Below are 14,179 nucleotides of genomic sequence, written 5' to 3' on the forward strand. Positions count from 1 at the left end.
TATGCTAACAGACAGATGAGTTTGAATTAACCAGATATTTTAGTGTCATTTTAATGACAGTACTTTTCAATATTTTTTTTTCATCACCATCACACTAAAAAAATAAGTCATACTGTCATCAGTAACAAAGGCTCTTACAACATTAATTCCCAGAGATATTTGGGGTGCATACATCAGAGGTACAACAGGGAGGCTGGTCACAGCTTCTGTCATTTCCTCTCCATTCTGGTTCTGATCTGGGAATTAATTTTGTTAGAAAAGAAGCATATATATTCTAAAATATCAAAGCATATATTCTTCTATACTTTAAGTCCTACTATTTTTAGTAAGAAAAATAGATGCAAAATTAAGGGCTTCCTAACCATGGAGGCCATAATACACAAAGATGTTGGGCCATATGCAGTTTTCTGTGCTCAAGATTCAAAACTTTCATAAGGTTCTCACAAAGTCTGTCTACTGTTTTAGTGGTAAGAACATGGAGTTCAGAGACATAAGGACTCTATCCAAATTCAGGTCTGCAAGTTACCACAGCAGAAAACTTTCATCTATTAATTATTCTCTCTGAGATTCTCTTTTTTCATCTCTGAAATTGGAATAATATCAAACTTGCAAAATTATTGTAAAAGTGGAAAAACCCTGTAGAAAATGTCTAGCACAGTTCCTGGATTTATAAGATATGGGGTGTATGTGAGCTCCCTGAGAGAAGAAGCTCAAATATTTCACTTAAAAGACAGAAGTGGTATGGTTGTGTACCCTCATCAAGACAACTAAATGTGCAATATTCGGAAACTGTTTTATTATTGCTAGTCTCCATAGGTTGCCCCGTCTCCACCATGGTTCTCTCATTTTGATTAACTCAGAAATCCTGTCATTATCTATCTGCCTTCTCATTTGACATGTTATCTGTGTAACACTCTTATGGTCCCCAAATTCAAAATTCAGATGAAAATGGCCTGAATGCTTAGTCATTAGAATCATTCTGGTGAGTTGAAGTCCCTCTGGCTTCATTTCTTTTGGAGCAGTATTTTTTCCAAACTGTTACACACACACATTCTACTCCCCATGGAACAACAAAGGGATTTGTGTCAAACTCAGTTAATTTTGGATTTGTTTACACAAACCAGAAATTGGGAAATTGAGGAGGACGTTGGGAAGTGTAGGGACTTAGGGGAGGCATCAAGCCAGAAAGTTGAGGGTTGAAGTTGCCTTAAAGCACAGCTAGCCAGTGGCCCTGTAAATTATGCCTGCCAACCCACTGAGCAAATTGAAAATCTCAAACAGATCAAGCAGGAATGTGAAATGTGGCCAGAGAGAACTACAGCCACAGTACAAACAGGAGTGCTGCTCAAGGATTGTTCATGGTACAGTGATGCTAATTTCAGAAGAGCACTACAATTAAGTTGGCAGGCTAAATGATAGCCACATTCAGATGAGTATAGCTACCAGACCTAGGAGAGAAAAACAACATCCAAAGAGACTGGCTGCTAAATGGAGTATTTCTGAACCATGCAGACAGGGAAACGGTCTAAGATTTTAGAGTCCAATGGTCCAGGTATAGCTTCTTAGATCTACCTTCCCCTTAGGGATTTTACTCACTGTCAGGAATCTCTTAACTAGAAGACATTTCTGAGTCCCTCTCTAGAGAGAAACATAAGGTGCTTACGATTTTCACCATGTTTTACCCACTAGTTAGTTCCCTTTAGTATATATTGAGGCAGCTTATGGTGTGATTTTGCAATTGTCCCTTGCTATATTTTATTTAGAATAAATATTTTTAAAACTATATCAATACACTCACTTTGGCAAGAGTTTTTATGATGAATGGATGTTGAATTTTATCACATGTTTTTTCTGTACCTATTGAGATGATCATATGGATTTTGTCTTTTGTTGATGTGGTGTAGCTCATTGATTGATTTTCATATAGTGAACCATACTTGTAAACTTGGGATGAATCCAGCTTGGTCATGTTATATGATCTTTTTTTATGTGTTGTTGGATTCAGTTTGTTAATATATTGTTGAGAATTTTTGCATCTATATTCATCAAAGATATTGGCCTATAAGTTTCTTTTATGGTAGTGTTTTTGTCTAGTTTTGGTATCAGGTTGTTGGTGGCTTAATAGAATGTCTTGCAGAATGTTTCCTCTTCTTCAGTCTTTTGTAAGATTGTGAAAAGGATAAGTATAAATTCCTCTTTGTATGCTTGGTAAAATTCACATGTGAAGCCATATGGTCCTGAAATTTTTTGTAGGGAGTTTTTTTATTCTTTGTTACAGATTCCAGTTCACTTCTAGTGAGAGGTCTATTTAAATGATCTGTTTCTTCTTTATTCATAAAAACTCTTACCTAAGTAGATATAGAGTGAACATATGTCAATGTAATAAAAGCTAGTTATTACAAGCCCACAGCCTATGTAATACTCAACAGTGAAAAACTTAAAGGCCTCCTGCTAAAATCTGGAACAAGACAAGGATGCCCACTCTCACCCCTTCTATTCAACATAGTACTGGAAGTGCTAGCCACAGCAATCACACAAGAAGAAGAAACAAATTTTATCCAAATTGGAAGGGAAGAGGTAAAATTATAATTATATGCAGATGACATGATACTATATATAGAAAACCCCAAAGACTAAAACTACTAGAACTAATAAATTCAGCAAGGTATCAAAATACAAGATTAACACATAGTAATCAGTTTCATTTCTTTATGCTAACAATGAAATATCAGAAATGGAAACCAAAAAAAAAACCATACCTTTTAAAATCACACCCCCGAAAAATACTTAGGAATAAACCCAACAAAAGAGGTGAAGAATTATATGCTGAGAACTATAAAACATTAATAAAGAAAGCTGAAAATGATTCAAAGAAATGGAAAGATATCCAATGCTCTTGGATTGGCAGAATTAATATTGTTAAAATGGCCATGCTACTCAAACCAGTCTACAGATTTAATGTGATCTCTATCAAACTACCCATGATGTTTTTCATTGAACTAGAACAAATAATCCTAAAATTTATATGAAACCATAAAAGACCCAGAACTGCCAAGGCAATCCTGAGGAAAAAGAGCAAAGCAGGAGGCATAACCCTCCCAGACTACAGACAATACAGTAAATCCACTACATACAAACCTTCAAGTTGTGAACTTTCAAAGATTTGAACTTGCATTCACATGCCCAATCACATAAGGCATGAATGAAATCGCAGCTTGCCCTGTGTCTCCTATTGCTGACAATCCTTCAGCTGTACCATCTCCTACCCCTTCTCCTTCCAGTCAGTAACTCTTCTTGCTAGTCCTTTAATGCCAACCCATATATGCCAGCTGTTGTACTGTACCACGATACTTTTTAAGGTACTGTACTATAAGATTAAATATGATATCTTTATTTTTTGTTTTTTATGTATTATTTGTGTGAAAAGTTTTATAAATGTATTACAGCACGGTACTATATAGCTGATTGTGTTAGTTGGGTACCTAGGCTAACTTTGTTGGACTTATGAACAAATTGGACTTAAGAACATGCTTTTGGAATGGAACTCATTCGTATGTATGGGACTTACTGTACTACAGAGTTACAGTAATCAAAATGGCATGGTATTGGCACAAAAACAGACATGTGGATCAATGAAATGGAACAGAAAGCCAAGAAATAAGTCCACACACTTATAGCCAATTCATCTTTGGCAAAGGAGGCAAGAATATACAATGGGGAACCTTGTGGTTGTAGCTAGGACTTCCAATACTATGTTGAATAGAAGTGGTAAAGAAGATCCTTCAGCAAGTGATGTTGGGAAAGCTGGACAGCCGCATGTAAATCAATGATGTTAGAACACATCTTCTCACCAAACACAAAAATTAACTCAAAATCTCTTAGACTTAAACACAAGACATGACACCATAAAACTTCTCAAAGAGATCATAGGCAAAGCATTCTCTGACATAAACCGTACCAATGTTTTCTTAGGTGAGTCTCCCAAGGCAAAAGAAATAATAAGAAAAAGTAAACAAATGGGACCTAATCAAACTTAGAGACTTTTGCACAGCAAAGGAAACTATAAACAAAACAAAAAGACAACCTATGGAATAGGAGAAAATATTTGCAAACAAAGTGACCTACAAGAATTTAATTTCCAAAATACACAAAAAACTCGTATGACTCAACAACAAAAATACAAACAACTCAATCAAAAATTGGACAGAAGACCTAGGCATTTTTCTAAAGAAGAAATACAGATGACCAACAGGCATGTGAAAAGATGCTCAACATCACTAATTATTAGAGAAATGCAAATCAAAACTGCAATGAGGTACCATCTCACATAGATCAGAATGGCCACCATTAAAAAGTCTACAAATAACAAATTCTGGAGAAGGTTTGGAGAATGGGAACCCTCCTACACTGTTGGTGGGAATGTAAGTTGGTGCAGCCAACATGGAAAACAGTATGGAGGTTCCTCAGAAAACTAAAGATAGTTGTCATATGATCCAGTAATCCCACTCCTGGACATATATAGGTACAAAACTATAATTCAAAGAGATACATGCACCCCTGTGTTCATAGTGGCACTATTCACAATTAGCCAGGACATGGAAACAAATGTTCAACAGATAAATGGATAAAGAAGATGTGGTACATATATACAATGGACAACTCAGCCATACAAAAGAATGAAATAATGCCATTTGCAGCCACATGGATGGACTTAGAGATTATAATACTAAGTGAAGTAAGTCAGAAGGAGAAAAATAAATACCATATGATATCACGTGTATGTGTAATCTAAAATATTACACAAATGAACTAATCTACAATCCAGAAACAGACTCACAGACATGGAGGACAGACTTGTAATTGCCAAGGTGGGGGAGAGAGGTGATAGGGGAGGGATGCAGTGGGAGTTTAGGGTTAGCAGATGCAAAGTTTATATATGGATTTTTTTTGGATTTTTTTTATACATGAATGGATAAACAAAAAGGTCCTGTGTATAGTACAGGGAACTATATTCAATATCTTGTGATAAACCATAATGGAAAAGAACATGAAAAAGTAAATGTCTATATCAGTCAGTTCAGTTCAGGCACTCAACGTGTCTGACTCTTTGAGACCCCATGGACTGCAGCACGCCAGGCTTCCTTGTCCGTCACCAATTCACAGAGCTTGCTCAAACTCATGTCCATCGAGTCAGTGATGCCATCCAACCATCTCATCCTCTGGTCATCCCCTTCTCCTCCTGCCTTCAGTCTTTCCCAGCATCAGGGTCTTTTCAACTGAGTTGGCTCTTCACATCAGGTGGCCAAAGTACTGGAGTTTCAGCTCAACATCAGTCCTTCCAATGAATATTCAGGACTGATTTCCTTTAGGATTGACTGATTTGATTTCCTTGCAGTCCAAGAGACTCTCAAGAGTCTTCTCCAACATGACAGTTTAAAAACATCAATTCTTCAGCGCTCAGCCTTCTTTATAGTCCAACTCTCACATTAATACATGACTACTGGAAAAACCATAGCTTTGACTAGATGGACCTTTGTTGGCAATGTCTGCTTTTTAATATGCTCTCTGTATGTGCTTAGTTGCTCAGTCATGTCTGACTCTTTGAGACCCCAAGGACTGTAGCCCACCAGGTTCCTCTGTCCATGCTGTCTAGGTTGGTCATAGCTTTTCTTTCAAGGAGCAAGCATCTTTTAATTTCATGGCTGCAGTCACCATCTGCAGTGATTTTGGAGCCCAAGAAAATAAAGTCTGTCACTGTTTCCATTGTTTCTCCATCTATTTGCCACGAGTGATGAGACCAGATGCCATGATCTTAGTTTTTTAAATGTTGAGTTTTAAGACAGCTTTTTCACTCTCCTCTTTCATTTTCATCAAGAAGCTCTTTTAGTTCCTCTTCACTTTCTGCCATAAGGGTGGTGTCATCTGCATATCTGCAGTTATTGATATTTCTCCCAGCAGTTTTGATTTCAGCTTGTGCTTCATCCAGTCTGGCATTTCATCTGATGCACTCTGCATGTAAGTTAAATAAGCAGGGTGACAATATATAGCCTTGACGTACTCCTTTTCCTATTTGGAAACAATCTGTTGTTCCATGTCCGTTTCTAACTGTTGCTTCTTGACCTGCATACAGATTTCTCATGAGGTAGGTAAAGTGGTCTGGTATTTCCATCTCTTTAAGAATTTTCCACAGTTTGTTGTGAACTACACAGTCAAAGGCTTTGGCCTAATCAATAAAGCGAAGTAGATGTTTTTTCTATATTTATGTAGACAAGTAAAACTGAACCACTTTGCCATATGGTAGAAATTAATACAACATTGGAAGTGAATTATACTTTAATAAAAATTATATCTATATATGTATATAATCACAAAAGTAAAAAAGATGTATTTGTATGACTTAAACATGATTTTATCTTATTTTCTAAATTTTACTATGTCTCTACAATGAACATGGGTTAATTTTATAGACTGCAAAATAGATATTAGTATATACAAATTTATGTACATTTTTATTATACCTAGGTTTCAAAATGTAAACAGCAAAATGATTGAAAAGACAAATACCAAATGTTAACACTGGCTATATTTCAGGGTAGTAAGACATTGATGATTATTTCTCCCTTTTATGTTTCCAAAAATTTGTACTTTTATTAATAATTTTAAAAAGTAAATTTTATGGTGTTAATTAATACTGGAAGATGCCTTCTTAAGGCATTGCAGCTCACTGTGTTTGGTTACCTGGACTGGTCTGACATTTTCCCTTAAATAGTTATGTAAAAGAACATCTCTCAGAGTGTATTCTTTAGAACACTAAGTTCTTAGGATGTTAACAGTTGTTTATAAAAGAAAAAATATCATGATAGGTAATTAGAGAAAGCCGGGTTACCAAAAAGTTAAACACATTAAAACTTAAAAAAAAAACAAAAAACAGCTTTAATGTACTAGAGGGCCCTTTGTATTCACATGCCAACCTCAGAGTAAGCTTTACTTTTGAAACTGGATTATGGAACTCTTTTCTTTGAATAACAGGTGGGATTATTCTTTAAAGGAATGCAACTTGGAGAAGATTGATATCCCAGCTTAAGAAATCTAGATATCAAAATATGAACATTTTATATCTTTGTATATTACATACATATTTATACATAATTTTAAAATTGATTAGTTCTTACATTAAAAACATTCATTACAGATGTCCTTTTAAATGTCCCTTTTGCAGTCAGGGTGGCTCAGATAGTAATGACTCTGCCTGCAATGCAGGAGACCCAGGTTTGATCCCTGGGAAGATCTGGAGAAGGAAATGACAACCCACTCCAGTATTCTTGCCTGGAAAGTTCCATGAACACAGGAGCTTGGTGAGCTACAGTCCATGGGGTTACAAAGAGTCAGACATGACTGAGCAACAAACAGTTTTCCTTAATGTAGTATAAAAGCGTCCAGTTTATAAAACGTTTGATTTCATGTCTGATTTCTTTTCTACATGATATTACTTCCAGAGCACTGTGAACATAGTTCCATTATAGCATTTGTATCAATATATTGTATTTATTTCTTTTCATAGAATTCTTTACCATGATGATCTTCTTGAGGTCAGGGATGTTCTCTTAGTATTGTTGACATATTACAGGTGTGCAATAAATATTTATTGAATAGATTGGTGGTGGTTTAGTCACTAAGTTGTATCCGACCCCTGTGACCCCATAGACTGTAGCCATCCAGGCTTATTTGACCATGGAAATCTGCAGGCAAGAATACTGGAGTGGGTTGCCATTTCCTTCTCCAGGGAATCTTCCCAATCTAGGAATCAAACCCGGGTCTCCTGCATTGCAGACAGATTCTTTACCAACTGAGCTACAAGGAAAGCCCATTGAATAGATTAATTAGAGATTAACTCAAGGTACATAAGATTCTTCAGGAATAAGACAGGGAAGGCTAGTGTAGAGTCTGCAAATTTAAGAATACTTTTTTTTAAGTAAGAAGAATAAAAGAGTGCTTTGGATATACAAAAAAAAGAACTCATACTTGAATCAAATTAGCTTGATAAAAGTCCTGGAGGAAAATGAAACTGACAGGACAGGTTCTCCAAATTAGGTGTAAAACTTCTCTTGAACCAAGCTTGTAATAAAATGTAATGAAAACACTTGAAGCAGAGCAGACAGTAGTATCTTCAAGAGATGTGTATTTTAAGATGTGGTGAAATAGTCCATTAAAATGAGAACAGCTGAAGGCATAGGAGTAAAAGGGACATACATTTAAAACTGAAAAGGAAAATGTGGCCCTTGGCAACCTAGATGCTATTGAGGTCAGCTTGTGGACTTTTTCTGAATCCCTAATTGCTCTTTTTCTTGCTTATGCTTTGCAAATTCTCCTTGGGGAAAAAAAAAAATCCACTGAAACTTGTTGTGATGTAATTGGAAGACATTATTTCAAATGGATGTACTGCCATGATTGATTTCAATGATTCTGTTTCGGATGTCAAGACAATATAGCTAAATTTGGGAAGGAAGAATAAATGAGCCACCTCTTCTCTTTTAAATCATCTCACTTTTGTCATCTTGATGGGCTTCACATTTTAGTACATCAGTGTATCTGTCCAGCTCTCATTGTGTCAGAGACAGACTTCTGCCTGTGGCATAGCTGAGGTAAACCTTCAAGTGACTCAGATAAAGAAAAGACATCATCCCAAATGAGTAAACACTTCCTCTGCACCCTTTTTCCTCACTTTGCCATGTGCTTTTGAATGTTTTAGTATCCAAAATATCACAGGATGGAAATATAGGCAAGAATGATATCCCAGAGCTTACACTGTTGTTTAAAGATTAAAATTCTCAATCAGACCCTTCTCTCTTTTGGCCAAATAGTCATGGAATGTAAAAATTACAAGGCTATTTTTATTATTAAATACTATATTTGCATAATTTCTAAATCCTCAAACCACCTCTACAAAATATCTATGAAATATTTCATTTGGTTTATAGATGAGAAAACAAAATCCATGAGAGAAGAGTCTAGATTGGCCAACTGACAGAAGTCAGGCTTTTCCTGCCACCTTAATCTCTGTGACTTAAACTTATTGGTGTTTTGTTAAAAAAAAAAATCCAATTGGCCAAAACAGTCTTACAACTCCCCTTGGCTTCACTAAACTTTAGAGATATAGAGGGAACATATCTCAAATTAACAAAGGCCATTTATGACAAAGCAACAGCTAACATCATAATGGTTAAAAAGCTGAAAGTCTTTCCCATAGATAAATTCAAGAATAAGACAGGCTTGCCCAGTATCACCACTTCTATTTAACAGAGTATTGAAAGTTTTAGCCACAGCAATTAGCAAGAAATAAATAAATGAAAGTTATCCAAATTGGAAAGGAAGAAGTAAAACTGTCATGGTTTGCAGAAGACATAATATGTTATATAGCAAACCTTAAAGTCTCAACCTAAAACTCTTAGAACTAATTAATGAGTTCAGCAAACTTGCAGGGCGCAAGACTAATATACAGAACTCTATTCCTATTCTATATACTAATAATGGACTATCAGAAAGAGCAAGAAAACAATTCTGTTTAAAATCACAGCAAAGATTGTTTAAAATCACACCAAAGTTCCGTCTAGTCAAAGCTATGGTTTTTCCAGTAGTATGTATGGATGTGAGAGTTGGACTATAAAGAAAGCTGAGCACAGAAAAATTGATGCTTTTGAACTGTAATGTTGGAGAAGACTCTTGAGAGTGCCTTGGACTGCAAGGAGATCCAACCAGTCCATCCTAAAGGAAATCAGTCCTAAATATTTGTTGGAAGGACTGATGCTGAAGCTAAAACTCCAATATTTTGGCCACCTGATGTGAAGAACTGACTCATTTGAAAAGACCCTGATGCTGGGAAAGATTGAAGGCAGGAGGTGAAGGGGATGACAGAGGATGAGATGGCTGGCATCACCAACTCAATGGACATGAGTCTGAATAAACTCCAGGAGTTGGCGATGGACAGGGAGGCCTGGCGTGCCGCGGTCCATAGGGTCACAGAGAGTTGGACACGACTGAGTGACTGAATTGAACTGAACTGAAAGATTGTTTCCTACATCTATAACTCTATTTCTGTTTTGTAAACAAGTTCATTGGTACCATTTGTTTCAGATTCCACATATAAGCACTATCATATGATAAACAATCCTATGATTATCAGGGGAGGAAGAGGGGAAGGGATCAATTTGGTGATTTTGACTGATATATACACACTACTATATATAAAATAGGTAATTAATAAGGACCAACTGTATAGCACAAGGAACTCTACTGAATACTCTATATGGGAATACTCTATACTCTATAGTGCCCTATATGGGAAAAACATCCAAAAAAGAGTGAGTATATGGACAACTGATTCACTTTGCTTTCAGCATAAACTAACATAACACTGCAAATCAACTATACTTCAATAAAAATTTTAAAATCACACCAGAAAAAATAAAATACCTAAGAATAAACTCAATAAAGGAGATGAGAGTCCTATACTCTGAAAACTGAAAAACAGTATTGAGTGAAACTTAAGATGATACAAAGAAATAGAAAGATACCCTGTACTCTACGATTAGAAAGAATTAATACTGTTAAAATGACCATACTACCCAAGGCAATAAGCAGACTGAGTGAAATCCCTATCAATATACCCCATGACTTTTTTCTCCAAACTGGAACAAATAATCCTAAAATTCATTGGAACCACAAAAGACCTTAAATTGCCAAAATAATACTAAGTAAAAAGCACAAAGCTGGAGGTATTACTTTCCCAGATTTTAGACTATACTACAAAGCTACAGAAATCAAAATATGGTACTGGCATAAAAACAGACGTATAGAATAGCAAAATAAAATAGAAATACTACTCAGCCCTAAAAGAGAATGACATTCTGTCATTTTTTGTAAAGTGGATGGATCTAGAGAACACTATGATTAGTGAAATAACTCAGACAAAGACAAATACTCTATAGTATAACTTCCATATGGAATCTAAAAAAAAATAATGCAAACAAATCTATATAGCAAAACATAAACAGACTCATAGATGTAGAAAACAAACAGGTGGCATCTAATTCATAAAAATACTGAATCGCTATGCTGTATGTATGAAACATGTGCTATCTAGGTGGATCATAACTGTCCTTCCAAGGAGTAAGCATCTTTTAATTTCATGGCTGCAGTCACCATCTGCAGTGATTTTGGAGCCCAAAAAAATAAAGTCTGACACTGTTTCCACTGTGTGTGGAATAGCATATTTAAAAGCAGGGACATTACTTTGCCAACAAAGGTCCTTTTAGTCAAGGCTATGGTTTTTCCAGTGGTCATGTATGGATGTGAGAGTTGGACAGTGAAGAAAGCTGAGCGCCAAAGATATATACATATATGTATTCCTCCTGGGTATTAGGTATGCTAATTTTACACAAGTATACAGGTCTGGAAAAGGTCAGTATATATTCCAATCCCAAAGAAAGGCAATGCCAAAGAATGCTCAAACTACCGCACAATTGCACTCATCTCACATGCTAGTAAAGTAATGCTCAAAATTCTCCAAGCCAGGCTTCAGCAATACGTGAACTGTGAACTTCCAGATGTTCAAGCTGGATTTAGAATAGGCAGAAGAGCCGTAGATCAAATTGCCAACATCTGTTGGATCATCAAAAAAGCAAGAGAGTTCCAGAAAAACATCTACTTCGTTTTATTGACTATGCCAAAGCCTTTGACTGTATGGATCACAAGAAACTGGAAAATTCTGAAAGAGATGGAAATACCAGACCACCTGACCTGCTTCCTGAGAAATCTGTATGCAGGTCAAGAAGCAACAGTTAGAACTGGACATGGAACAACAGACTGGTTCCAAATCAGGAAAGGAGTACAACAAGGCTATATTTTGTCACCCTGCTTACTTAACTTATATGCAGAGTACATCATGTGAAATGCCAGGCTGGATGAAGCACAAGCTGGAATCAAGATTGCTAGGAGAAATATCAATAACCTCAGATATGCAGATGACACCACCCTTATGACAGAAAGTAAAGAGGAACTAAAGAGCCTCTTGATGAAAGTGAAAAAGGAGAGTGAAAAAGTTGGCTTAAAACTCAGAAAAGATCATGGCATCTGGTCCCATCACTTCATGGCAAATAGATGGGGCAACAATGCAAACAGTGAGAGACTTTATTTTTGGGCTCCAAAATCACTGCAGGTGGTGACTGCAGCCATGAAATTAAATGATGCTTGCTCCTTGGAAGAAAAGTTATGACCAACCTAGACAGCATATTAAAAAGCAGAGACATTATTTTGCCAAAAATGGTCCATCTAGTCATATCTATGGTTTTTCCAGTAGTCATGTACAGATGTGAGATTTGGAATATAAAGAAAGCTCAGCACCAAAGAATTGATGCTTTTGAAGTGTGGTGTTTGGAGAAGATTGTTGAGAGTCCCTTGGACTGCAAGGAGATCCAACCAGTCCATCCTAAAGGAAATCAATCTTGAAAATTCATTGGAAGGACTGATGCTAAAGCTGAAGCTCCAATACTTTGGCCACCTAATGTGAAGAACCGACTCACTGGAAAAGACCCTGATGCTGGGAAAGATTGAAGGCAGGAGGAGAAGGAGATGACCAGAGGATGAGATGGTTGGATGGTATTACTGGCTCAATGGACATGAGTTTGAGTTGGTTCCAGGAGTTGGTGATGGACAGGGAGGCCTGGTGTGCTGCAGTCCATGGGGTCGCAAAGAGTCCGACAGGACTAATGACTGACCGACTGAACTGATCTGAACTGAACTGACAAGCTACTTAACCACTGCTCTCTTGAATCTCCTTTTCAGTAAAATGGGGATAATATTACTTATCACAGGGTTATTGACAGGATTAAATGGTTTTATTAGTATCCTGGGCTGCTGTAACAAATTACCACAAATGTGATGGCTTTAAAAAACAGAAATGTATTCTCTCACAGTTCTAGAAGCCAGAAACCCTTAATCAATGCCTTGACAAGATCGTTCCTTCCATAGGCTCTGAAGGAAAATCCATTTCCTGCCTCTCCTCTCCCTTTTGGTGGCTGTCTGCCAATTTGGTGTTCTTTGATTTGTAGACACATCACTCTAATCTCTGTCTTTATTTGTCTCTCTCCTGTAGGTTTTTGTATCTTGAATCTCTAAGCTCTAGGCACAAAGGCTGCCATAGAGTAAGCACTGGCTTGGCGGAAGCTATTTTTGCTATCAATGGACATGAATTAGGGCAAACTCCAGGAGATGGTGAAGGACAGGAAAGCCTGGCATGCTGCAGTCCATTGGGTCACAAAGAGTCTGGCACAACTTAGTGACAGAACAACAACAACAACATTCTTCTTATCAAATGTCCATTTTGGTGGACATTTGTTGGTGAGTGGAAGAGCTAGAGGAATGGAACACAGACTCCTAGCTAGAAAGTAGCCAAACCTACTAATGAATATAATCTTTTTAAAGGCACCATAACCGGCCCCTTTGTGGGTCCCCAAACTGTCACACATCTTTTCCCAATTTTCGCTTTATGCAGCTGCTAAAAAATAACACACAAGTCCTGCCAAGAAAATAATGAAACATTCCAGACTGTTAGGCCTTAGCAAATTTTATATCAAAGACTCAGTGATCTATACTGATACTGGAGGCCTCTTCAAAGCTGAAATCCACCATGAAATGACTATGGCATGAACCACAGCCGGAAAAGTGTAGCATCTGTGAACTGGTGAATGGCAGAAGATGTGCCTCTTTTATGGTTGGTTACCTGCTGCTTTGCAAAGGTGCCTGTGGTTCAGGGGTAAATTCTAACCACATTTTCGAATGCATATATCAGAGTTTATGTGTTTTAAATGACCTTTCACAGGACAATTTATCTATATATGAATTTTTATTAGTTCTCCCTATTTTTCCCTTCTTTATCTTATGAACACGTTGCTAGGCCCTATGTATTTTCTGGTTCCCTCACCTCAAGCCAGTTGTTCAGGGTAGAAAGCAAAGGAAAAGCTGCTTCAGTAGCTTTTCCTATTTGGAGTCAAAGTCCTAAGAATATTAAAAAATCGATGTTGGATATTCTAGGGAAGGCAGGAAGAAAAGAGTGCATCATCTTCACTGAGCAGCAGCAGGTGTTTGTGTATGAATGGGATGGTCAGTGTATGCACCAAAGGAG

The 14,179-nt window shown here is 36.9% G+C and overlaps 1 protein-coding gene across 7 annotated transcripts in view; it reads left to right on the forward strand.

Moving 5' to 3' along the window:
• Nucleotides 1–14,179, forward strand: part of LOC145511529 (uncharacterized) — a 636,615-nt gene that overhangs the window by 603,882 nt on the left and 18,554 nt on the right. For 3 of the 7 annotated variants that reach the window (XR_014057919.1, XR_014057916.1, XR_014057917.1), the window contains one exon: nt 13,151–13,395. The exons of the other annotated variants lie outside the window; for them this stretch is intronic. The gene's annotated coding sequence lies outside the window, so the exon portion shown is untranslated. The remainder of the gene's footprint in view (nt 1–13,150; nt 13,396–14,179) is intronic. 7 annotated transcript variants of the gene reach the window in all.

This window comes from Giraffa tippelskirchi, chromosome 6, assembly GCF_054371585.1.
Source record: "Giraffa tippelskirchi isolate mGirTip1 chromosome 6, T2T-mGirTip1v1.2.pri, whole genome shotgun sequence".
NCBI lineage: Eukaryota > Metazoa > Chordata > Mammalia > Artiodactyla > Giraffidae > Giraffa > Giraffa tippelskirchi.